The following is a 27,546-nucleotide window of genomic DNA, read 5'->3' as shown; positions in this document are numbered from 1 at the left end:
CTTAGAAACCGAAATACCACTAATCGCATGCCTGAAACAAGAGTTCCTATGGTGGGCTCAGGCATGCCAGTCAAACCCAGGTTTGTCCTTCCACAACATTCAAACAAGCCAAACCATCACAACGGATGCCTCAGACCTAGGTTGGGGGGCCCACATGCTGGACAAGTGCATGCAAGGCTTATGGACTCCAGATCAGCTGCACCTGCACATAAATCAAAAGAAATGCTGGCAGTAAAACTAGCAATCCAGAATTTCAGACCATTCCTCAAAGAAGGCCAATTGATGATAAGGACAGACAACACCACTGTCATGTGGTACATCAACAAACAGGGAGGCACTCATTCATACCCCTATGCCGAATGGCTCTGGACCTATGGAATATGGCTCTGAGCTACAACATTCAGTTACAGGCAATATTTGTACCGGGAAAAGAAAACATCCTAGCAGACATGTTAAGCAGAACTACCTCGGATGCTCACGAATGGATGCTACACCCGGACATCTTCAAGGCCATCACAAAGAAATGGGGAATGCCACAAATAGACCTATTCGCATCCCCACTCAATCACCAGCTCAAGAAATTCTGCACAAGGTCATACCACCCACTTGCTTGGAAGGTGGACTCTCTATCCTTCAGTTGGAAAGGCCTGTCAGCATATGCATTTCCACCTCTTCCTTTGATACACAAGGTACTACTGAAAATCAGAGAGGAACGTCCAAGGATAATTCTGATAGCTCCAAATTGGCCAAGACAACATTGGTATCCATTGCTGAGGAGCATGTCTCGGGGGGGGAAATGTGGTCACTACCCCTGATTCCCTTGATGTTAACTCAGAGCGACTACAACATCCTGCATCCATACCTGAAAACTCTGCAACTGACTGCCTGGAACATTACATAAGAGCAACTAACCCAGATTTATCCCAAAGGGTTAAAGACATTATCCTTGAGGCCCGCAGACCTTCAACAAGAAGGAACTATGCAGGAAAATGGAAAAGGTTTGTCATTTGGAGTACTGAAAGAGGAAAAGATGTGTCAAAGATAGATATTGCCAACATCCTGGAGTATTTGGCAGAGCTTCTCCATACAGGCCTGTCCTATTCCTCCATCAAGATACATGCATCAGCTATTTCTGCAGAATACAGCTTCGATCCCCCTGTCTTCTCACATCTTCTACTCAGGCAGTTCCTCAGAGGAATTAAGAATGTAAAACCTCCAAGGAAACCACCATTACCAGCATGGGACTTGAACTTTGTGCTAGAAAAATTGACACTCCCTCCATTCGAACCAGCAGCAACAGCAGATCTTCAACACCTATCCTGGAAAACTGCTTTCCTACTGGCAATTACTTCAGCAAGAAGGGTTTCGGAACTACAGGCTTTAATGGAAGTACAACCCTTCCTAATCTTCCATCAAGATAGAGTGTCCATGAGAACTAATCCTACATTTATGCCTAAGGTGGTATCCAGAGTGTCTCTAAACCAGGCAATCCACCTACCTACCTTCTTTCCCAATCCACAGAACAGGGGGGAAAGACTGCTGCATACTTTGGATGTACATAGACAGTTGCGCTACTACCTGGACAGAACCAAGGGCAATAGAAAACTGACCAGCTTCTAGTAGCTTATGCAACAGGAAGGGAAGGAAAAGCAATTTCCAAACAGACAATCTCCAAGTGGATAGGAAATTGCATAAGATTCTGTTACTCCTACCATGGAAAGCAAATTCCACAGAACATAAGGCCTCATTCTACAAGGGCTACAGCCACTACCACAGCTTTCTTACGAGGAGTGGCTACCAAGGACATTATTGAGGCTGCTACTTGGACCTCCGTGCATACATTTGCCAAGCATTATAACTTACCTCTATACTCTAGATCCCAAGCAGGGTTTGCCACTGCTGTTTTGCAAGGGATCCTTACTACGCCATAATTCTTCTTCCTCCTCCCCTAGTTTGGCTATGGTATTCTACCCATTTGTAAGGACTGAGATGCATCCTTGAAGGACATAGTACAGTTTTGTACCTACCATAAATGTAGATGTCCGAACAGGATAGCATCTGCAGTCAGGATTACCCACCCTCCTTCCCCTCTGTGGTACTCCTAGGGTATTTACCCACCTAATAGCTAGCTGGGGGGGGGGATCTCTTATGGTGTATTTGTTTGTATATATGTACATACATGCTTACTTTTTGTGTTTGCCTTCTACTTTTTTGGAAACATTGGCATTTACCCAAAAATTTAGCTTTCCAAGAGGGCAACTGGCATCTGGGGCAAGAAACACTGAGGAAAATGGCGTCGGCTGGTGGCTTTATACCCGAAGACCAGCAGAGATGACGTCGGGTGAAGTGCGACACCAGCCGAGGCCAGACCCAGACTTTGGAATCCAGCCGACCGAAGGGCTGCCTGACGACAGGACAACCCATTTGTAAGGACTGCAGATGCTATCCTGTTCGGACATCTACATTTATGGTAGGTACAAAACTGTACTTTTTACAGTGTTTGTGTGCATCACTATCTTTTCACCTTTCTTACTCCTCTGTCAAGGTTTATTTATCGGCCATTTCAGCACGTTTGCCAGCGGATCCTCCTCTTTCAATAACATTCTTATTTTAAAATGTTTCTGAAAGGGATTTTGCACAAGAGGCCTCCAAGAAAACTGGTGGCTCCTCCTCGGATTTTACTTCACCTGTTCCATTTGAATCACCTAAGCTGGCTGCCTTGAAGTTCTTAACATGGAAAACTAATTTACTGATTGCTCTTATGGTGAGTCACTGTTATCTCATTTCCCACACTTGTAGGGTTTCTTTGAGAACTAATGCTTCTTTTATGCATAAAGTGGTTTTCAAGTTTACTTTAAGCCAAAGTATCCATCTCCCCATTTTCTTTCCTGAACCTAAAAATGAGTGAGAAAGGATACTCCATACCCTGGATGTCCACATGTCCACAAGAAGAAACAAACTGTTGGCCTGTACTTTTGTCCATATGGTACCTAAAATTGCATTCCCAACAATTTTCTGAAAGAAACTATTATTTGATATATGAGACACCAGTACTTCTGAATGGTTCTTTTTATTAAAAAACTCTTATGTAGTAGCAAAGCTCATCTGTGAGTTATTCAACACATTGGTATGTTTTCAGTAGATTAAGAGATTATCTCTGTTAGCACCACTAGCAAACTATCTACCCTGTGTTAACTAATTTGGTGTTGCAGCCTATTTTCAGAAATCCTTAACTATGTTAGTCTCCTAGGTAAATTCTTCTGTATTACCACAGATCCTCCTAGCTTGTAAAACCTGAGGTTTGGGAATATTTTGAATAGTGTATTTTGGGTGACAGGAAGTTGGTAGATCAGGGAAGTTCTTGTGAAGGATTTGTAATAGACCATAGTATAAATGATTCCATCAATCAGCTTGATTACAAGTACATCAAAAAAGTGTATCATAAACAAATCCATTCCGACTGTAAAACTAATCCCCCAAATCATTGTCATCTAAGAATTTTTCAAAATCTTGTAGTTTGTTTACATTCCCTGTCAACATTAACCAGTTGCCATCCCGAAAGCTTCGCCACATACTAATTTGTTTAACAAACTCATGATTGGGAACCATACAAAATGTATATCAGATGTTATCATTTCTGTTCATTTCAACCTGTGGGTTATTGGATCTTCAATGTCTTCAGTCCTGGAGTTCCATCTCCTCTGCCGATAACTTCCTGCTCTAAATGCCTCTCGCTAAATCCTGTTTACCTCCATCAACTTTAAATCAAAGTCCAAGAGCTCTGTCAAGAAATATCTTTTTTTCTTGTAATTTTTGCAGTTTTTCTGCTGTGGTCGGTTGCCTCCCTGTACCTTATATATATAGTTTAGCTTAGTGTTTTAGTCTGTCTGGTTAGGATTGTAGTGCTTTTTTTCTGTTAGGTAGATTGGTAGAATTTAAGTTTGCCTTTCGTTTCAAAAAAGTTTCTTTTTCGTCTTGCTAGTGTGTTACAGTTGTAGTTGGTGGTGGTAATAAACTTAGGGTGATAGTCTTTTTATAGTGATTATACTTACTATAATTCTTATAGTAATTATACTTAACATTATCCTTGTGGTGGTTGTCGTCATCATTGTTAACACAGAATGCAGTGTGTTTCTTTCTCTTTGCAGTACAAATGGGTAACGCTTCAGGGTTCAAGAAGTGTGTTGCTTCTAGGCACTAACCACCCCTTTAGGATATCCATGATAAGTGTTTGTACTGTTTGGGTACGACATACTTGGACATTGATTGCCAGGCCTGCACCTCGTTTTGTGCCAGAGTTCTGACAGAAAAAAGAGCTAAGTTGGTTATGAAAGGCCTTCCCCATTCCTTAGCTGCTTCTATTTTTTCTCCGTAGCCGACTAAGAAGTTAGAAGGAATGAAGAGAGAGAAAGCAAAAGAAAATGAGTCATCCAAGTCTAAGGCTAAAGATAGGGAAGCGCACAAATGCTATTCCTGTTCTACGGATGGCCAGCCGAATACAAAAAAAAGATTCATTGGCATTCATCTCCTCCAGCTCCTGCTCTGATGGAACTACCAGTGCTGTCTTGGCCCTGATCCCTGTAATAGCAGTCTCAGACCCAGGGACCTCAAGGTCTCTGACTCTTCGCATTCCCAGCTGTTTCCTCTCCAAGGATGTGTCTGTGACTTTGGACAGGGTTCACTCCCCCTTTTTGCCCGATTACCCCCACAGAATTTTCTTAGGGATCTTTTTCTCCCCACCCAAATCCGAGCATTGTCTTTTCAGAACAGGACCTTGGGTCCAACATCTAGAAGATTGTCTAAGTCACTTTCCACAACTTCTTCCAAGTTCATTGCTTCAGTCAGGAACCTTCAGTCATCCAATTTAGACCTAGGAATTATCCCTGCCTCTGAGGGCTTGAGGCCCGAGTCTATGGCTCCTTCGGTTCTGAATCTTATAGTCCCCCCCTCCCCCAAGTTCCATTGGTTCCAGGGATGCCTGGTCTGATGGTTCAGCTGCCCTCACCTCTGTCAGTACCAACGGCTTGGCCACACCTGACCTAGACTTCATCCTTGGTGTACTCTGGGTCAGCCTTCTGGGTTTTGGAGTTGTCCTTTCCCCTGGGTACTTCTCCCCTCAATAGCTTGACACAGATCTCAACATCAGAGCAGACTGAGTCCGCACCAAGCACTGGTTTCTCCCTTTGGTCTTTGTATCCAAGGTATGCTGGGCCTGGTCGTCTAGCTTTGGTCTCAGCTTTTTGATGTTGCAGAGATGATCAGCTCCTCTTTTGAGACAGGAGCCTCAGCAGCAGCATCATATCCATGCCAATCCCTTCCCTGTTCTGCACCTTTGGTTACATATCATCTGACTTTAGGATAGTCCTTATCATTAGGTCTCGAGCTCTCACTGCATTTAGGAGCCTCCACTTCTTCCATATCTCCTCCAACATCTCCACTCAGGGTGATGCATAGGAGGAGTAAATGCAAGCAGAAATACGTGGATTCTCCTGAGAAATCCCTCACCGAAGATGCCAACCTTGATGAAAGTGAAGACTCCCCCATATCCCCCTCTAAGACACCTCCTTTGGTGATTTGCTCATTTTTTTTCCTGAGGCTGTGAGCATGTGTCCATCCACATCCTGGGTAGTACCACCTCCAGTCCATTATAGACCTGATTTTTTTGTAAGACCTGGAGAGAACCCAAGATGATGAAGCCAGTACCCAGGGACTCCAGCAAAGTTTTGGTTCCCCCCACGAAAGACAGGCCGTACTAAAGCAAGGTTCCAGCTGTGGACACCATTGTGGTTGTGGCATCTACTAAGAAGAACATCTCGGAAGAGAGCTCTTCAGTCCATCCATGCAACAGAGAGTATCCAGCTCTTGATCATTTGGGAAGGAGAGGAAACACTTCAGCCACATTCACTTTGTGCACTGAATTACCTTGCCCATTTGACAAGACATCCGAAAGACCTTATCTCGAAAGTCTCAAAAGTTGGGAAGACTCAGTAGCCCCTGGACGCTCAGTTGTCAGTGATGTAGTCTCTATCTAATGTTTCCATGAGGCTGTTGTCCAGTGCAGCAGATAGAACATCCCATGCAGCAGGCACAGGTATCGCCATGAATGGTCACACCTGGATGAGTTTATCCAATTTTGCAAAGTGCTTCAAGGCATTCGTTATCTGCTCTCTACTTGATGGTACATTTTTCCCAAATAATGCCCATGCTTTTGGTTATTATTGCTTACTTATAACCATTCTGGAATGGAAACCGGACAGTGATAGTCCTGTACTGCTGAAACAAAAGCCAACATCAGATAAAGCCACAAACCATCAACAAAGGAAAAAACTAACAGACACCACTGTTCCCAGTATGTATTGCAATAACATTCATTACAAAATCAGAATAACATTTTATATACACCACAATAGTTTCTTCTGTCTTTAAAGCATTTTTAGTGAAAAATAGAAGCACGATTTAAAAAAAAAAATGTTGTTCTCTACAGAGCACTTTGCTAGAAATATTGGATGCTCTAATGTCTGTAACGAAGGAAATGCTTTTTTTGAGCTGGGTCACAGGATCTGAATTACTGCAGTGGTGAGTGTTGTAGCGTTATTAAGCCCTCACAGTAAGGCGTCCTGTTCGATTCTCAGCTAGAGCGTCTTCTATGTGGAGATATGCGTGAATGGGCGTACCTTCATTGAAGGTTGTGCATCAGAGCTGGCAACTCGGCACGTAAAAATCTACTGCCAATCATTAGCGACCCCTAACCGGGAAAAGCTGAAAGACACAACAACAACACAGGATCTGAATTGCTTAGACATAATAAGGCATTTTTAAGTTTAATTCTTTTGACTGCCAAAAGGGCAAATACTAGAAAATGGAAATCGAAGTCTAAACCAACTGTATGCAAAGCAGTGAATATTTCAAAAGTGATGCAAGAACTGGAAAAGGGATCTTTAGAAAAGGGGAGCAGCAAATTACATGAAAATAAATGGAATTTGTGGGAACAATACATACATAATATTCAGGAGGCGGACGAGTGAGGTTTAAGTGAAGGAATTCAGCAATTTAGGTAATGTTGGACCGATGATGATTACAAAGAAAGAAAAGATATGTGATGTATAATGTATGTAAATGTTAAAAAAAATGTTAATACGTTTTTTCTTTGTTAATGTATGTTCGCCTGTGTCTTAAGTAATAGTTTAATAAAGGTGTTTACATCTTAACATTACATGGCTGAAGGCAGTATTGCATAGCTCCCAAAATGATTGCTGATCAGAATTACAAAATTCACGTTCATACCGTGCAGAGAATTTTGCAAATATATGTAATATGCTTATGTGAGTACTACAGAAAAAGTAATATGAATGGAGGGGAAATGTGATGCAGTATAGAAGTAATACTCCAGTGTACCCCAAACATTGTTTTCTGTTTGTGTGTCTCTTTGTGTTTGCATGTAGGTACTACAGAAGTACTACAAAATCATTTTAAGAACAGTAATTTTACAGTCTTTTACACTCTTCAAAAATAATACAATAAAAATGAAAAAATCTACAGATTAAACAATTATACCAAATTAGACATAGTGTGAAAACATTGGATCTGATGTTGTCATTTTCATTCATTTATCAACGAATGGGTTTGGATCTGATCTACGGATCTGACTCAGCCACTTTCTCTAGATTCTCGAGCTCCTCTCTTACCCATAATGCCCCTGACTACTGTGTTACCCCAGATCTCATTTGCCACTCTTCAGATTCAGATGGCATTGTGATCTCTCGAGCTCATTGTGGGTTTAATGAGTGCAAACATGTATATTTTTTCTTTTTAAATATTTTTTCTTTGGTATTATTAAAAGCATTTCCCTTGCATCTCTTCTAAACTTCTACATACCAAATGAAGATATTTTTCTTTGGTAATCTTTGTTACCATTGTTGATAACCTTCTTCCTCTGTTACTTCGCTTTGAGGTATTTTTTAGTCATACCATTGTTGGTATAAATCTTTTCTACTTGTAACTGTTTAACAACAACAAAAAAAAAAATTCCTTTTTCTCCCTTGTTTTGTAGGCTTCAGTTGCGGATTGCCTACTGGATTCAGAAAGTGCACTTCCTGTGGGCATAAGCTCCCCAACTCTTGATGCCCACACTTTGACACCTCCTGTTCCATTTGTGTGCCATTTAATGTCAGAGCCATTAGTGATGGAAGGAACAAGCTCATTTCAAAAACCCTCCTTCCAGCTTCTGCTCCTTCCATGGGTACTTTATCAGGGGGTCAAACCAAATCTCATAAATCCAAGGAGCACCGAAATTGCTCCCCTGTATGGTCTGATAATTCAGTACTTATATTGGAGCCACCAAAGAAGGTTTTGAAGAGTACGGATCCAAAGACTTCAAATACAATGCCTGCTGTTGCCAAGCCTCCTCAGTTCCATAGTCTAAGGTTTTCCTAGGAGCCTGTATCTCCGAGGTTGAGGTCTTCCTTTATTCAGGAGACTCCTAAAAAGACTTCCAGACCCCGTCTACTTCTTCCTCCATTAGGTCCTTCTGAAGTTTTTCTGAGGCAGAGATGGATAGGATGAGAAAATTCCTCAGAACAGAGATCCAGATGGGGGTCTTGCTGTCTCCATCTCCCATCGAATCCATGAGCCATAAACTTTCTTTCCAGCCTGTTATCGCTCCTTCTCTGATCTGACGTACTGTTTCGGAGTTCTTGGGACCGAGTTTCCCGAAAGTCAAACCATCGGATGCGAAGATTATCTTCCACTCCAGTGACTTCCCTGATCTGATTGGCTCTTACCTTTCTGGAGCATGATGGTTCTCGGAGCCAAAGCATTGGCGCCTGATCCGAGGGGTTGACTTTGGCTCCAAAGCTTTCAAAGCGGTTGCTTCCCCTCGTGGCTTTGGTGTTGGACAGCTTGGCTCCGACTCTTCTCTTGAAGTGGAGAGTCGGGGAAGGCCTGGGATTGTCTGTTGCAAGAGTCTCTGCCCCAGTCGAATTGTCCTGTGCTTCTCCTAGCCCTTCCGCCTTCAAGGTGATGGAGAGGGTATTCTCTCCCCACAGAGCAATTTCAACTCTTGTGCCTTTGGATCTTTTCCTGTCCCCTCTTCGGATCCTGTGTCTGTCTCTACTCATCCTACACCTCTGGGACAGCCAGCCTGTGTGAGCTTACAAGCAGTTCTTGCCAGGGAACTCCCTGCTTCTTCCAACACCTTTCCAGTGCACCCCACTAAAGAGGTTCCTTGCAAGAGGTCGTGCAAGGGGAGGCATTTGGATTCCCTGCAGGAATCCCTCATAAGAGACAGATTTTGATGAAGGGGAAGGGTCCCCTAGATCTCCCCCAGTGTGTTGTGTTGAGATCAAAAAATCCAAATTTACAAACACTCTTTACAAGAATAATCTTGAATGCCCAGGTTATAATAGGTTTTTGTTATTTGTTATTGAAAGAGATTGTATCTCTGAATGTGGAGGTAATAGTGAACTATTACTTGAACAAAAGAGTAAAAGTGGCAAATACGGTTGAATGCCACTATAAAGCCAGGGCTTAATGAAATACTTTCTCTAAATAGTGTTTTAAAATGTAGAGCTGCATTGTTGGGTTGACAAGATTGTATAGGTTATTCTATTTGCACATCTCTATAGTATGCATATTATATTAATTAGATGAACTGATGAATTGTTTTAATGTTTTATTTAGATAATCTATTTATATCATTTTAGTTTTTAATGTTAGGGACCCTTTAAAAACTTATTAGAGTATTTAATGAATTATTTAATAAATGAATGTGTTTCATTGGTGGAAGTTTATTATAGTATGAGTTTATGCTATGCTACTATTCAATTCTGATGAAGTATTTTGCAAATAAGACTAAAGCGCTTAGATCGATTAAAGTGTATTTTGGTGCCATTTACAGTGAGCCGTGTCTTTTGTTATTCATTCTCACATGGTTCGCTGGAGGAGCACAGTGTTTTTTTTACTGTTTTGGCCCTTTAATGTTCTTAGCAACAGGTACGAGGTTATATGTGTCCAAACCATATAAAGGTTGATAGATGTGCTCCATATGTCATTTCACTTAATTTTAATTGATGTGTATGCTTATGTGACTTGGGAGTGTTTGAATCTAGTCTTCTAGGAAGGTTACTTCAAGTTGCTTTCTCTAGCAACACAATGCATAGTGTCACACAACTATTACTATGATGACAGATGTTTCCATGCTGCAGAGCACTGAATGCAGAGGCCTAGTTCTAGGCGTGCTGTTTTTATATTCATTGGTTTGCTGCATGGCAGTACTTGTACTATTGTACCAGTGTACAAAGCTGTGAATGATTTATAAAACATTTTACAAATTAGGGAAAGACCTTGTGCACGGTCTTACTGATTGTGTAAGTGTTCTGCATCATGCCTGGAGTACATATGCAAAGAACCCACCTTCTGATCAACTACACTTAACCCAGAAACATTGAAGTACTGGCTAGTCCCAACAGGGTAACCTACAGGACCGCAACCTTATGATGCTGTACTTGTCAGTGCAGCAAGTCCCCCTTTTCTGCTAGTATGTTGCTTAGTATGTAGTGCTGTCAAAATAAAAAAAAAATGTAATGCTTAGCAGGAAGATCCCTGCCATCAGCTGAGCCCCCTGTGGTGCACTACCTGCTACCATGCACAAATGTGCCTTCCCCAGCCACACAGTGATGCTGGCAAGCTCCTTGTAATGGAAGCTAACACCACCAGATCTCTTCATTACTGTAGGAATGAGCCTGCTTCTGCTATCATGCCTAATAACTACTATTTTATGAATTTGGCTCAGGAGTGAGCTGTATGCCATTATTTATATTGTGTTCGTGTACGCAACTCATAGACACAAGTGAATTGTACATCACTGTTGTAGAATACAGTTTTTGTGTTTGAGTTATGGTGGCTTAACAGACGTAATGTGCAGAGGCTTATACACCACTGTGCATGGTGTCTGTTAATCACCAGGGTAGATAATTATTATAGTGACAGGAAAATTAATACTCTTTCAAAAAGAAAAGTTCAAGGTGCTAGTATTCTCGATTGATACAGTTAAAATAGTCCGTTTTTATTCCATTTCAATCACAGTAGGTATCTTTTGATATTATTTCATAATGGGGTGTCATGTAAAAATCACAGTGCCTGTGCTTCAGTTCATGTAAACACTATGTTCAGGAATATTTTATTTATTTATTATATTTGTTGACCGGGAAATTCCACTGGGCCAAGAAGAGCTCATTTTCAGTGGAGGCCCAGGGAGAAAAGCTCCACAGAATTATGTAATTAAAATTCAACAGTAATACATACACAAGTTAAAGAAACAATCTTGATACATAGAATGAGTAAAAGATAATTTGAGAAGAAAAAAATAAGACATTGTCTTTGCAATAATTACATTATTAAAAAGAATTTGTGTAAAAAAAGGACATAGTAATTGCAGTAATTACATACAAAAATTCCTACTATTTGTGATAGTTAAACTGTGTAAAGTTTGGGAAGGAAGTTATGTGCTGGGAAATTATGGCGGAGTACAAACAGAAAAATCCTTAGCTATTTGCAACAGTAAAATATACATAAAAATATACACCCATTACAGCAACATGACAGCATGCTATATGAGGTCCTCTGGAAATTTTGCTGAAGTAATTCACTAGACAGTAGAACCCATTTCTTTGAAATTCTGAAGTTCAGCCATTTCTTATGAAGCAAGATTGTTTTTACATTGCAACAGCAGGTCCTTTTGCTCATCAGTTACTTGGTTTTTGTTGCTGAAATGGCATAAAACAGATTGCAAACAAAAGTTAATTTATCTTATTTATTTATTATTTATTTTATTTTATATTTGTTGACTGGGAAAGCCCGACTGGATGCATCTCCATTTTCGGCAGAGGCCTGGGGAGGAAAAACTCCACAGTTAAATTCAAGAAAATTATAAGATGTATACAGAAGCATTCAAATTTACATAGATAGTGGCAGACTTAACACTGACAAATAACATGGTATTCAAACTTATTTCAGATTAACATAGCTAGTACTAAAGTTAACATAGACCAGTAACAAAGCAAAGAAGCTTACATTTTAACATAGTTACATAGACTAAACACGTATTTTCAGTTTTAGGTTGAAGCATTACATAATGGTGAACATAAGGGTAGCATTAATCTTTTATACAGTAGAATTGTGAACACGGCCAACTAGGTCAGTAGGGAGTATAGTAACAGGAGAAGGGACAGAGTTGGTTAATTGGATAGCAAGTTAGGTCTGAGAAGCAGGAAAGTGTAGTAGCTAAAGTATGTAGTAAGAGCGAGAATAAAAGTTTAGTGGATAGCGTGATCTAGCAGTGATATGTGAGTATTAAACTAAGGGGTAGTATTAGAGTTGGAACTGGGAGGAAGCTAGAAAAGCTGCATTTGTTCGAGATGAAGCTGAAGTTAATGGGCAGGAGGAAGCAGGAAGGGGGAGGCAGGAAGGTCAGCCAGGTGGGGGAAATGTGCTAATCCATGTGCGTTTCAGGTGTTCTTTCAGGAGTCTTTTAAATGTAGTCTTTGAGACTGCTGAGGTAATAGAGGTGAGTAGGGCGTTCCAAATTTTGCCTATGTAGTTAGGAGAGATGGAGTCCCCTGCTGTGTTGTTGGTTTTTGTGACCTTGGTTACTTTTTTTGTCACTAGAGTGAAGTTGTCTGGTTTTAGCTTGTGGTACTAGTAGATTAGCCAGTGATGCAGTTTTGTCTGGGAATATTAGGAGATTGTGGGAAGAGGAGAGTTGATAGTTTAGGAGATTATGGAATTTAAGCCAGTCAAGTTTTTTTAGGGAATAGCATTGGTGGACACGGTAGGGGTCACTGGTTGCAAATTTTGCAATTTGTAACAAGTGTTGCATTTGGCAATTTCAGTTTTGGATAAGTTGATGAGAATGGGTTAGGCATAGAATAGAGTGGAAAGAAGGTGAGTCTGAGCAATTTTTATCCTAGCAGGTTGTGTTAGAAAAGGCTTAGTTTTATATAGCCTGCCCAGTTTTTTGTGGATATATGTAATAGTTTGATTTATATGCTGATCAAATTTGAGGTTATTATCAATGGTAACTCCTAGCAATTTAGTGAGAGTGTCAGGGTAGATGATGCTGCCGTCTGTGGCAACTGTATTAAATTGGATGGGTATTGTGGTAGATTTGTTAGGTGTAAAAAGCAATAGTTTTTTTTTTCTTTTGGGGGGGGGTAGTATTAGGTTTTTATTAAGAAACCAGTTTTCGGTGGTATGGAAGGCTTTTTGGGTTATAGAGAGAAGTTTCTGAGAGTCATTGGCTGAACAGACAAGTGTTGAGTCGTCGGCATATTGTATAACTGCTGCATCTTGACAGATGGTGTGGAGATTATTAGTGAAAATGGAGAATAGGAGGGGACCTAAAATGGAACCTTGTGGGACTCCTGTGGTAATGGGTAACAGTGAGTATAGGTTGTTGTCCCACCGTACTGCTTGTTGTCTTCCTTCTACATAGTTCTGAAACGAAGCTAATGCTTGGTTACAAAGGCCAAGGTCAGTAAGGGCTTGTAATAGTATAAGATGGTTGGCCATATCAAAGGCCTTAGGTCCAGGAATATGGCAGAGGTTAGATTGCCTCTGTGTTTGTTTTGGTTGATGAGGTTTGTGAAGGAGAGTAGGGCAGTTGTTGTGCTATGAGCTGGCCTAAATCCATGCTGGGTAGGAGAGAGAAATTGGTTGTTAAGTAGGTATGGCATAAGTTGGTGGTGTATGCATTTCTCAAGTATTTTAGCTAGTAGAGACAGGATGGCTATGGGGCAATAGTTAGTGAGGTCGGTGGAGGTTCCGCCTTTTTGGAGGGGGATAATATAGGAGGTCTTCCAGATGGGTGGTATTAAGGTTTCTGAGATACGTCTGTTTAGTAGGATGGAGATGGGGAAGGCAAGTTCATTGACAGCCAACTGAAGGTATTCAGCAGGTAACCCATCAGATGCTAGTGTGGTAGGTTTAAGTTTGGTTAGCAGCCTTTTGACATAGTTGGTAGGGATGGGGTGAAACTGAAAGGTAGTTTTGGGTCAATCTACAGATTCTGAATAATTAGTGCTGGCAGTTGGCTGTTTTTGAACAAGATTAGAAATAGTTTCAATGAAGACTTTGTTAAATGTGCCTGGTATATTTGTGATTTTGCTAGTGGAGGTAGGAGATGGTGTGGAGCGTCATTTAATATGAACAGTACAATACTTATGACTACCTTTTTTGCTTAGAATGTGCTGCTTCTATCATAATTAAGACTTCATAAAATTGATAACATAGCTAAACCAGTGACACATTCTGTATGTATCAATGCCTGGATATGCTGAGGCTTCTCGTAACCATAAATAAGATGTAAGCATTGGAAAATGAAGTAATATAAAAATAAATTATTTTACAACAGTTCTCAGCAAAATCTGCACATCTGCTTTCACAAGCTGTAGGATTTTTGTTTTCTAGAGTTACATAGAGGCCCTGTTATGTATGGTAGCCTTTGGGGCTACTACTTATTGTTACTTTAATAAAGCTGTTTTACACTTGATATATGCTTGTGCAGCAAAAAATCTCAGTGGCTACTGAAAGGCTGACTTGTACAAGAAATTGATATAGACTGTGTGTGTGTGTGTGTGTGTGTGTGTGTGTGTGTGTGTGTGTGTGTGTGTGTAAGCACACACAGCTATATACACACATAATTGCTTAATTTTAAGGATATATGTAGACATACACAAACAGTTACTTAACCACATGAGGATGGAAGAAAGTTTTGTACAGGTAATCTTACATTAGTTATTTGTAATAATACTGAACTGCAGACTTTGCTGGTCTGAAAATGTTGCGTATTTCTGAGAGAGGATATAAAAAAGGACAGAAGTCGTTGCATACATCTAATTAGAAGAAAAATGTTTTAACTATTCCAGGGCCCAGGCTTTTCAATAACATCAGTCTAGACACTACTGTAATGCACTACATAATAAAACACATGGGAAAACCGGATCTACAAATTACACTAATGGAGTTTTCATTTAACCACAAACCTTGAGAAGGTGTGTGTGGGTGATCTCTAGTGTAAATAACATTGACTCTCTTTAATACAAACCTAGACTTAATGACAGCATTTTGTCAAATAACAGAGCCCAGTGGAGGCAGACTTCCATCAAGGTCAATGTCTTTCTTACCCTACCATTAGACCTTTATCCTTGTACTTAATTTTTTGGTTGTTTTTAACCATATTAATTGGCCTTAAGAAAAGTAAAAGGTTATACTGACTGAAAAGCTTCGGACTATATTGAAAGCATCTGAACAGTTTGCATTTCCGTCATCTGTTGTCCCAAGCAGACCACTAATTTAAAAACCTTTTAGGTATTAATAGCCAGAATGTTATAGCTGTGTAATTTGTAATGTCAGTAATTGCTTGCAAATGATTTGATGTGTTTTTTTCAAACTTTGTATTCTGATTTTGGAGTAAACCTGTGTTTTGCAGTCTTGTGAGTTGTCTTAAATTGATGAACTTCAGAACTTATATTCTACTTGCATTTGTTTTTAACAGTTAATGGTATAGTATTTTGATCTGGGATTCTTTTTATTTGTTATGCTACAGTTTTATATTCGGTATTGCTTTTATTAATGAAGAAAAATGTAGCCATTCTTGGAAATGCCATGGAAAAAAGATGACATTTTCTGGATTTGCTTTTTTTTTCAAAAATCTTAAGATATTTTGAGGTAGAACTCAGAATACAAATTTAAAAGCAGTGTTATATTCATAAGCTGATATTTATTTGCAGAATTCTTGTCATGTAAGCCTACTTTTGAGTTCAGTGTCAGGGTTGCTATATTAGCTTTGTTTCTTGCTGTAGATTAGAACTCGGTCATCTGCTTACAGGTGACAAATGATCATTTTTCATTCTGTGACCCAGATGTTCCAGGACTAGCCAGGTTGGTGTAATGGTTAAGGTGTGTACCTTACAAATGCAAGGTGCAGCGTTCGATTCTCACATGGGGTAAATGACTAAGCTTAAAATGGCTCACAAGAGAAGTTAGCCTGGTACTAATCTAGTGGATGGATGGATGTGACCTGTGTACTGTCGAAGCTGGTGAGATAGGGTGGAAGGGAGTGGCTCCCAACGTATCCCATCCTGGGGTGTAAAGAGGACGTTTGCCCTCTTCAGTACTAGTACCTTATGAAGAAGATATGCATGATATCTAGTGCATAGGCCAGGAATGCGTGTTTACCCTTGTCAAACTGCACGCACCTTGCATCCTTTTTTCTGCATGTGCATGAAGGGCATTCATTGGGGAAGACTTTGTAGGATTTAGTGTCTGCAAAGGTACATAGCATAGCAGCTGCTGAGGAATGAGTCTGGATCAGAAACAGATAACCCTGATAGCTGTCTGACTGGAAGCCTTCTGTAATTAGCTGTTCACAGCTATGAAACAAAATAAGCCAGATGAGAAATGTGTGCGCGTGTGTGTGTGTGTGGGGGGGGCTTTAACAGGCAAAAGGAGAAAATGAAACTAGAACTAAAAGAAATTTTTCATTCTACTTCAAGCTGTATTATTGTAAGTGTCATTAAAAAAACTAAAACTATGAATGGGAAAAGCGGTTGAAGATGGATGGATGAAGTTCTCATTAATCAGCATTGCATTAACATTTAAGTTAGCATCCTGCGCCTGCCAAAATTCTGTCTTAAGAAGGGAGCAGCAGTAGGCTTTGGATAGAAATACTGAAATTGTGTATTTGCATAATTGTTAGACATTTAAATATCATAAAGCTGTGCAAAACAATTTTCCTTAAGGACAGTAATTTTGGTAAACGGCTTGGTCATATTCAGAGCAGTATGGCTATTTACTAACACACAGAATGGCCACATAAGGAGCACGAGTGGAGACAACATGCAGTAACTGCTATTTTTGTTAAGTACAGGAGTTGTACATAAACCTATCATGAATAATGCATGCTATTTATTACTTGTATTGTAATAGTAATGTAGTAATTCTGAGATATGATCACTGACAATTTGGATATTAAAATGTACTGGGATGAGGTTTTTACCATGGTTACTATTAGAAATAAAAGAATGGTGACACAAGTAAATTACAGATTACAAGTGAAACAGGACTCGGGAGTTGTTTGTGAATTATAAGGGCATCAGTACTGGGGAAAGGGAAATACTGGTAATTTTAACATGTAGTGGGAGAAGCAAGAGAGTTGTGAGAAGGCATTTCTTCAGTAGAGTTGGCTGATTCCTGGAACCATTCTTCAAAAGGCTAAAACAGTAGGAGGCTTCAGGGACCGATATAAAATACTTGGTAATGTATTAGAAAGGTGTGGGTGTGGGTTATGTGCTTGTATGGAGTGGGGTGAGGGTAGTGGCTTGAGTTACTGTATCACTGATGATGCTTGCCCAGTATTAATCAGGAAGCATTTGTGACACTGCTGGTGGACCAGAGTCAGTATAGTTTTCTAACAGGTTATTTCAAGTGGCATCATTTTCTTAACTTTGAACTGAACAGAAGCAGCTGAACCATTTAATTGGCTTTGTGCACTCTGCATTCAGGTTCATACTGTGAAATCTCAGCAGTGTTCGTCTTCCAGGTCATTTACTAGTATACAGTATTGGTCAACTGTACCACTTCAGCAGGTACAAAAATGTTTTTGCTTCCTTTTCCTGTAGTGTTTAGGGGTTTATTATTAGTCTGAAGTGCAGCTGTTCTTAACATGCGAATAGAGAATATGTTTTCTTTCTTCAAGGGAGAAACTGTTTCAGCAGCATCAAAGCCATCAGGTGTCTATTAATTGTTAGCTGTCATCAGGCCTGTATTCTTCATCCATTGTTTCCCTAACTTGTTACAAAAAGTGCTAGTCCACCAGCATTAGCTTGCACATGCCCCATAAAAAGCAGTTACCCCAAAATATCTTCAATTCTCATCTATTTCTGTATTACATCACCTGGGTTCCACTTCTTTCTTTAGCCGCCTCACTTTTCATTAGTCAGAGATTTATCAGTTGTTTTGACTTGATTTTCAGTCGATAGATATAAAATATTTTAATAATTTTTTTATAACTTGAGGAATTATTGGTGTCACTCTTCTTTGTGGAATTTTTGGAGAGTTATGTCATTCCCACTTAAAGTAGATGACTAAGTGATTATTAAGTGTGCCTTTGTAAGTCAAGCCCAAAAACATTATTGTTATTATCATCATTATTATTTTTAGAGCTTTGCAGGACAATAATTGATAACGCTGTACTAGACTGAACAAAAGACTTAAAGCAGCCTTGAAAGCTTTTATTGTTTTGACAGAAGTTGTAGGAAACAGTAAAGAACCTGATTGGAAATATTTGAGATTTACCCAAGTATGAAGTCTGAGGCAAAGAAAGAAAGAAGTAGGTATGGAAAGTTGCTGTAGTACAACTTCTAATGCCTGCTTATGCATATATTGCACATGAATTGTTTGCATACTTAGTGTTTTGTACCTGGAATTTAATATCATGTATAATGTTACCATGGAAGAAATATCAGTTTTATCTTTGTACAGTGTCACAACAGAAAAATTGCCTGTCTGTATCTAGATGTCATAAGAACTAACTATATAATGTATCTCTGTACAAAATTATTTTATCATAATTATCTGAAATGTGTCTGCTGGAGCTTTTCTGCCCAGGCTTCTACTGAAAATGGCCTTTGCCTAGACAGAATTTCCTGGTAAAGAAAGATAAAGAAATAAGTTAATTAATTAATTTATCCGTTCATTCTTTCAGCAAGGAATGGCACAGCCTTTTTGTCAGAAAAGGCGGTGAAACTGTAAACTCATTGGTTTCAGAGAAGAAAAGCCTGATTGCCATATCACTAATGAAGGTCCTGGGATAAACACTCATCTGTTAAAGTTGTTGTTTGTCTCTCAGCTTTTCCTGGTAAGGGGTCTCCACAGCAGAACTCTGGTCCGCTAATGATTGGCAGTAGATTTTTACGAAACGCCGAGGTGCCAGCTCGGCACTCAACCTTCAACGAACGCACGCCCATTTACGCACGCATGTCTTTTGAACGCTACCCAACCGTGGGGAAGGACATGCAGACTCCACACAGAAGGCACTCCCAAGCCCAGACTAGAATCGAATGGGAGAACCTCTTGCTGTGAGGTAACAACGCTACCACCGTAGCACTGCAGCATCCATACACTTATCTGTTAAATAAATATTCATATTTAGGGTTGTTTTGGCTTCTGAGCTTGAATTTGAATGTACTTAGAAAGAGGAAACCTTGAAAATAGTGTCTTCCTGCACTGCACATTTGAAATTTAGATCTTTAGAGGTGGACCTGCCCATTTTGAAATGTGTCTTGAAACGATTACTAATTTTACCAAAAATTGTTTAGTTGAGTTTTCTACATTTTGGGTAATCACAATGGTCATTCCCATCTATCTTTGGTGGAAGAGCTTTGTGTAGGGAAACAATCATTAGGATTATGGTATTTTCCCCCTGCTAGGAAAGTGTCAGTGACTCAACTTTTGTAGTGCACTAGCCTTTGATGTGGTGGGGGGATGCATTACCTCAGTAATGTGTGCTAACTCTAACCCTGCCCCCACACCGTACCTTACAAAAAGAAGAAACTTTTCACTAACCAAGACTAATACACACAAACACACACTACAAACATAAAATTTAACCCCTTATCCAATTCCAGCCTTAACTCAAAAACATGCACACTTGCATGCAAACACGTAACACCTATACTTTACCTAACCCTACCCCTAACCTCCAGACACACACAATCACATTTTAACCCCTCCCAATCCCTACTGTCCTGTTTCAAAGAAATGTTGGTTTGAGATATCAGACATTTGAGTATCCGAATGTTTGACATTCTTAGCCATTGTTTGATGAACATGAGCCTGACTCTCACACAGCTTTATCCTGGGGTAATGTAATAGAGTTGTGTTTGCTGCTTACTCAGGCTGCAGTGATGCATTTGGGAGATTTAGAACCTGTACATGCTTCAAATATTTGTTTGCAAAGTCCTTTTGAAACATTTTTTTGGAAGACTATTTTCACTGCAGCAGTTCCATTTAGTATTAGCAAGAGGATACTGAGAAGCAAGAAAGAACTGTGCTTCTGTGTTCTTATGCAGCCATTGTGGCCAGAAGGTTCAGGCACCAGTAAAATATGATCACTTGTTAATACTAGAAAAAAACACGATGCTAGAATGCATCATTGTATTCCATGAGATGCACTGGTTCAGCTTTTAAGGTTTTGTACAGAGGATGTCCATTCTTTATTGATGGGAAAAGAAGACTTTTGCAATGTTACTTCTGAATTGTTGCTATTAAAGGATGCATTTTTTTTTGTTGTTGCCTGGGCACAAAACAAAAACTTTGGTGATATACTTTGTCACTTAATTTTATTACTAACAGAAGAAAAATGTGCAATTTAAGACCAATGGTTTTTAAGAAACTGTAATAAGATTACTTTATTCTTATTTATCATGATGTTTTCTCAGTTAAGAAAGTTAGGGATGAATAATGTTTTTGGATTGTTTGGGAAAATGTGGAATCTGTAAAAGCAGACAACTAAAACCTTTTGCATCTACTAAGTGCTGGGCTGTTAATGAGGTCTGAGATATCTTACCCTCCTGGAGAGAGCTAAAGATTGCTATTATTGTGGGGATGATACTCATCTCCTTCATGCTTGTAATAAGCAGCAATTCCAGTAGTGTGGAGAAACTAGGCACAGACTGCAGCAAATTGTAAACAGATTTACATTTTTGGTCTAACTGTCCTTTAAATAATAATGAAATTATTGATATAGAAAGTATGTCAGATACAGATGCTAATTAAGAGTTGTGCTCTGCTGATTCTGTTCCAGTGAATGCTATTACTGGCAATATGAATATATCAGTTGTTACTTCTTCTTCTTTTGGCTTTTCCCAGTTAGGGGTCGCCACAGTGGATCACCTGTCCGCTCATGATTGGCAGTGGAGTTTTACGGTGTCGAGTTGCCAGCCCAACCTTCCACACACACCTAGAGCCAATTTAGAGTGCCCAATCCACCTACAGCATGTCTTTGGGATGTGGGAGGAAACTGGAGCACCCGAAGGAAACCCACGCAACCACAGGGAGGACATGCAGATTCCGCACAGAAGGCACCCCAACTGAGGATCGAACCAGAGAACCTCTTGCTGTGAGGCGGCAACACTAGCCGTTGCAAAACCGTGGCCGCCCCTTGCTACTGACAGCATATAAATGCTCAAAATTCTTGACTCCGCTATTTAAATACATAAACGAGTCCACAGGTGTTTCATTTAATAATTAGAGTATAAGTTAAAAGGGATCAGAACACAAGGCATGAACTGTCAAAGTCATCCTAGAACAGGCAATAGCGACTAAAAGGAGTCATTTCCAAATTTTTATCTCTGCAGAAGCAGGCTCAAAGGGAGGCAAAAACAAAGTAAATGCCCACAGAGGAACCAGAGTTACAAATTCTATTAAAATTTTACCTGTTGTTAATGTATCTGTATTTACTGAGAAGAAGTACTAAACATTAGAGTTAGAAGATGCTGATATGGAGAATGTACATAACTTCCTCTGATATACAAAGTATTGTTTCTGTAGTACGAAAAGTACAATATTAGAAAAGAAAAATGGAAAACAAGTTCAGTACAAGATATAAACAGCTAGCAAAGATAATTTTGTTTCCCTGAATGTTAACCGTATTAAGAATGATGTGACATTGGACTCTATTGCAATACTTTTAACATGTATCAGCAGATTTTTTTTTTTTTTGGTCTATTGGACATTAGGATGCTCCTGTCTTTGGCAAACAGCAGACTGAAACATTATGGGTGACTTAAAATGGTCTGATTTTTTTAGACCAAACAGATGATTGTTCTGTAATTTAAATGTAATCGTATATTGTTTGGTTGTATAGCTTCCAAACCCCGAAGATTACGTATTTCAGGCATTGGCATTTTGATAAAATTATTAATTTATTAGTACTGTATGCATATACCTACTGTTAATGAAAGTGAAGAATTGTTTGCAGAAGTGCAGCAATACTTGTTAGTAAATTAACACAGTGTTGTTATTAGGGTAGGAGATTTTGACTGTAATCCCAGAAAGTTGAAAGGCATGGTTTCCAGTGATGTAAAAATGTGTAAAGAATTATTAAAAGGTGGAAATTAATAACAGGATGTATAAATAAGTTTTCTTACTTTAGAGGTTCTAGTAAAACAGAAACAAGCCCTTTTTCAGATGTTATAGGAATTGTATGAGGGCAGCTGGGTTTACACACCACCTAACTGTTTTAGGAAACATTTGGAACCCTAAGTAACAGCATTAGACCAACAAAAGGGCTAAAACAGTTAAGAAGTCATTGTATGAAATCTAAAAGAAAGTGGTGGAAAGGTCACTTACATATGCACCTTTCTATGATTCCTAGACTGTATGGTGAACTATATGTAAAGAAAAGTATAAACAAATATACATGGAAGCAGAACATAACTCATTCTTGTAAGAGGATAGCACAGCATAAAGCAAGTTAATAAAGATTATAAAATGTTATTAAAATGTAGTAATTTGGAACTTTTAAAGTTAGAAATAAATATTTATGAGTTTGATTAAAACAGAACAAAAATTAAAACTGCATAAGCAACACACCATTTTCTAAATGACCATAAAGAAGAGTGTTTTATTTAATGGATAAACATATTAAATGAAGAATGCTGTATGACAGAAACAGATTGACAATTAAGAAGTATTTATGCAAGATCAGATTATGACAGTGGTAACACAGTGTATCATATTTTTATATAAGAATTATGCAAAACTAAAACTGTTATAGCACATCTCTGTTGGATGATTATGCTAGGTCTGTAATAAGTAACACAGTGTCAGTTAAAGAAATGACTAATATTCTGAGGCATGTAAGAGAACATAGTTTTCGAAGTACTGACTGCAGAGAATATACAATGTGAAGTTGTTCAGTTTTGCCATTCATTCTTCACTGATGGGGTTCGGAGCTGATCCTCGGCTCCGACACGGCCGACTAGCAAGCTCAAAGTTTTCCAGTAGCTCGAGACCCAACCCTTATCCCACAATGCACTGCTGGAATTACCTCAGATCTAGTTTGCTGCAACAGGGTTCTCTTGGTTTCCAGTGTTGCTCGAGACTATTGTGGGAATTTTCAACTTTCAGCAAGTTTTTCTATTGCATTTTTATATCTTTCTACTATTATGTTTACGTAGTAGTACCTAGTTTAGCAGATTTTTCCTTTTTCCCCCTTTTCCCAGTAAATCTCTAGTGCTTGCCTTCGGCCTGTTGGCCTTGGGGCCTTTTCTTACAGCTATTAGATTAGAGTTGCCCTTTTTGGGCTTTTTGATATTTGGATTATTCTTGTTACTAGTTACCTTTTTGGGCTGTTTGTGCTGTCTTTTTGCATTGCTGTTTGTAGTGATTTAGATTACTCATTTCTGAGTTAAACTATTTTTATATAGTTAAATAGTATTATTTTTTTATCTTGTGTTTTTTTTTTCAGGAAGTTAGTTGCTATGTCTGAAGAAAGGGAAAAGCATCCTAAGTCTGGGTTCAAAAAGTGCCCAGACTGCGGACAAAATATGTCCGTTACGGATGCCCATGTGCAGTGTGTGTACTGTTTGGGTGAGGTCCACCTGCAGGAGTCATGTAGTATCTGCCACTTTTTTCTACTTGAGTGCTTGTAGAAAGGAAGATGAAGTTAGTTGACAGGGGTATTATTAAACACCCTTTCTCAGAGGCATTGTCTGACCAGGATGGGGCCAGCAAATCGTCCAAATCTTCCTCAGAATCCAGGACAAAAAAGGGAAGAAGTTGGAAAGTGTTGTGACTTCGGCTCCACTGGCTTCAGAGCCGACAGTCTGTTCTTTTAGGACCCGGGACACTGCTTTGGAACTGGTTGCCGAAAAAACTCCCTCTCTACTTCTCCATTCGGCTCCATCTGTTCACTCCTCCAGGTCTTTGGTCAACCTGTCCGATCTGGATATTGACAGGCTGGTTCAGAAGCTCTTAAAGGCACCAGGCCTAGCTAAATTGCTGTCTGCTCAGACCCAACCGTCTGAGCCGAAGACCATTACTCCTGAATTGTCTGCTCCTCCTCTGAGCCATACCGGACCTTCGGAGCTGGAGGAGGCCGACCTGATGATTGTGGATCCCTTGGAGCCGACACCTGTTCCAGTGTCGTCGGCTGCATCTGCTCAGACGTCCTAGGAGCTGACACTCTCCAGTCGGGTCCGGGGAGGATAGTCGCACTGACTTTTTGGTGCCAACTCTTCCTCTCGGGGGTTCGGCTCAGGTGAGCTCAGCTCCTACCTTGGGCTCGGAGCCCACGGCTTTGGTGTGGGAGGGGATTGCAGCTCCTCCTGATCCGTCGACTCCTTCTCATCGGAGCTGTGGTGCATTTGAAGCCATGAGGCGAGTGTTGTCACCTAAGACTTCCTCATCTCCCAGGTCTGGCCTCTTCCTCCCCTAAAGTGCCTGTGTCAGTTTCTGTTTCCTCCGGTCATCCCAAGGTTAGAGGCCCAGAGCCTCAGGTAGCCCCACAGGGTGCTCCCTGTTCTTCTGAGACCTCTCCAGAGGCTCATCCTGAAGAAGTTCCCAGGAAGAGATTATGCAAGAGGAGGCATTTGGACTCCCCACACGAGTGTCTAACATCAGACACTGACTTGGATGAATCAGAAGGGTCCCCTAGATCCCCCTCTGAGGACATCTCCTTTGCGGAGATTCTTGAAATTCTTAGGCAGAGGGGTGATTGGCAGTCCAAGAGCCCTACTGAGGATGAGTCAGTTCTCCTGAAGGCGTTCGGGTCTCAACCTTCCACCTCTTGGGTGTCTCCGCCCTACGATGAGCTTATGGATCCGGTCTCTCGTAGGGCCTGGGAGTCACCAGAATCTATGGAAAGTGTCCCTAGGAGGCCTAATAAGTATATTTCTGCCACCGTAGACAAGTCCTTTTTGAACAAGGGTGTCCCTGTTGATACCATGGTGGTGGCGGCAGCCACCAAAAAGGAAATGTCCGAGACTTCCTCTTCTATCCATCCTCCTAACAGAGAATCCAGGATCATGGATAGATATGGGAAATGCATGTTTAGTTCAACGACTTTCTCACTCTGATCACTGAACTACTTGACCCTTTTTACCAGATTGCAGAGAGATCTCCTTAAGGAGTTGGGAGATGCTCTTCAGGGTGCTGTAGCTACGAGTGTATCCGACAAAGTTGCTACCCAGCTTGCTATCCTTAATTCAATAGTTAACTCGTCCATGCGTCTCGTATCTTATGCAGCTGATGGTTCGAGTAGAGCTGCAGGTACAGGAATTGCTCTTCGTAGGCATGCCTGGATGCGACTCTGTTCCTTCGTGGAACCCTTCACGTCTTCCTTTATGAATACCCCGTTTGACGGCTCATCCTTGTTTGGGCCAAAGGTGAAGGAGACTTTGACCAGGTGTAAACAAGAGGAAAGACTCTGCCTGCCGTCGGAGTCCGTTTTTCCATCCCCACTCGACCCTTTCCTAAAGGTCAGAGGGGAGGAAAGATGTGGTTCCAGAAAGCCCAAGGAGCCTTTCAAGACACACGTGGAGAGCCCCCCTCCAGAGGCAGAGGATGGGGTTACAATGGAAGACGCCGCCAACGCGGCAGAGGGGGTCCGCAACACCAGGGTGACAGAGATCACTTCTCTGGTCAGTCCTACCAGCGCTCCTGAAGGGAGGCCCAGCTGTCCTACTCTGGAGACAGTCGGGGGTCGCTTGTCATTGTACCCAGAAGCCTGACTAGAGATAAACGACAATTGGATACAAAGTATAATTTCCAGAGGGTATTTCATACCGTTCTCCACCCAGCCCCTTCCCGTCAAAAAAATCCTGGACGTTCCACCCAGTCACAGGGAACAAGCAACAATAGAGGTACGCTGATTGCTAGAAAAAAATAGTCATCCAGCCAGTTCCGGCAGACCAAACAGGATTCGGAACTTACTCAAGATTCTTTTTGGCTCCAAAGAAAACAGGGGACTGGAGACTCATTTTGGATCTCAGCAGACATAACCAATTTGTGAGGAAAGAGAAGTTCTGAATGGTCACGCTACAGTCCATACTTCCAATTTTAGGGAAAGACAATTGGAAGTGCTCGATCAATCTCAAGGATGCGTATTACCACATAAAGATGGCCAGACCATCCAGGGATCACCTGCGTTTCCGGCTGGGAGCCAATCATTATCAATTCCGAGCTCTGCCCTTTGGTCTCACTATAGCCCCCAGTGTGTTCACCAAGTGCATGGCAGTAGTTACGGCTCACCTGAGGCATCTAGGATTCCAGGTGTTTCCGTACTTGGACGATTGGCTCCTTACCTCCACCACCAGGCATCAACTTCAAGCGAGAGAGGCTATTCTGACACGCTGCAATCGGCTAGGCATTAAAGTCAACTTCGAAAAGTCTGCCTTGTTGCCATCACAGCATATCGTTTTTATAGGGACAGAATTAGACACATCAACCACCACTCTTCTTCTTCCACCAGAAAGGGTTTGTATTCTTTGCCAACACATCACGTCCTTGGAATCAAAGAACAGAGCACCAGCTGCAGAGGTATTGAAAGTACTAGGATTGATGGCAGCAGCAATCTTGGCAATCCCGTTAGCAAGGATGCATATGAGGATTCTTCAGTGGCTCCTATTCACGCAATGGTCTTACCAAGAACTTTCAGTGAATCACACAATCCTGATAACGCATTCTTGCAAGAAGGATCTTCAGTGATGGTTGACATCTCTTCATGTCACAATAGGACGTCCCTTCATGCTACCCCCTCCAGTTGCCACTGTGACCACGGACACTTCCCTGACAGGGTGGTGGGGGCATTTTCAGGGAAAGACTGCCCAAGGCAAATGGACAGATCAAGAATCACATCTGCATATCAATGTCCTGGAGATGAGAGCAGTACTTCTAGCGTTGCAAAACCTTCAGGACTCTCTTCCTCTAGGGACAATTGCAATACAGACAGACAACATGTCAGTGGTCTGGTACCTGAACAAGCAAGGCGGGACCAAGTCTTACCCCCTTTGCCAAGAAGCTCTCAGAGTATGGCAGTGGGCAGTGTCATCCCAGTGCTTTCTGTTAGCAACGCACATCCTGGGCAAATCCAACGTCATAGCAGACGAACTGAGCAGGGCAATTTTACTGACCCAGGAATGGTCCCTCAAACAAGAGATTGTAGACAGGATTTTCCGCAAATGGGGCCAGCCTTCCTGCCTCCTGTTTGCCAGTCATATCAACAACAAATGCTGAAGCTATTCTGCCCTGATTCCCCCGCCAGGTCAGTCCCCAAGGGATGCTCTTGTCCACAATTGGCCCCTTCTGCGCATTTCCCCCAATTCCTCTGATACCCAGATTTTTACAGAAAGCAAAGTCGTGGGACGGACAGTCATCCTTATAGCCCCTCATTGGCCTCGGCAGATTTGGTTTCCGTTTCTTTACCATCACATTCTGGAAGACCCGTGGATCCTGGATCCAGTTCCGGACTTATTGACACATCTGTCA

The 27,546-nt window shown here is 40.8% G+C and overlaps 1 protein-coding gene across 2 annotated transcripts in view; it reads left to right on the top strand.

The window, feature by feature from the left end:
• The window catches only part of ATG5 (autophagy related 5), a 1,857,662-nt gene that overhangs the window by 1,212,079 nt on the left and 618,037 nt on the right, over positions 1-27,546 (top strand). The gene's annotated exons all lie outside the window — the stretch shown is intronic.

The sequence above is a fragment of the Protopterus annectens genome, chromosome 1.part0 (genome assembly GCF_019279795.1).
Source record: "Protopterus annectens isolate FY-2018-M chromosome 1.part0, PAN1.0, whole genome shotgun sequence".
NCBI classification, from domain to species: domain Eukaryota; kingdom Metazoa; phylum Chordata; order Ceratodontiformes; family Protopteridae; genus Protopterus; species Protopterus annectens.
The sequence above is the reverse complement of the archived record's forward strand: the minus strand, read 5'-3'. Positions and strand labels throughout refer to the sequence as shown.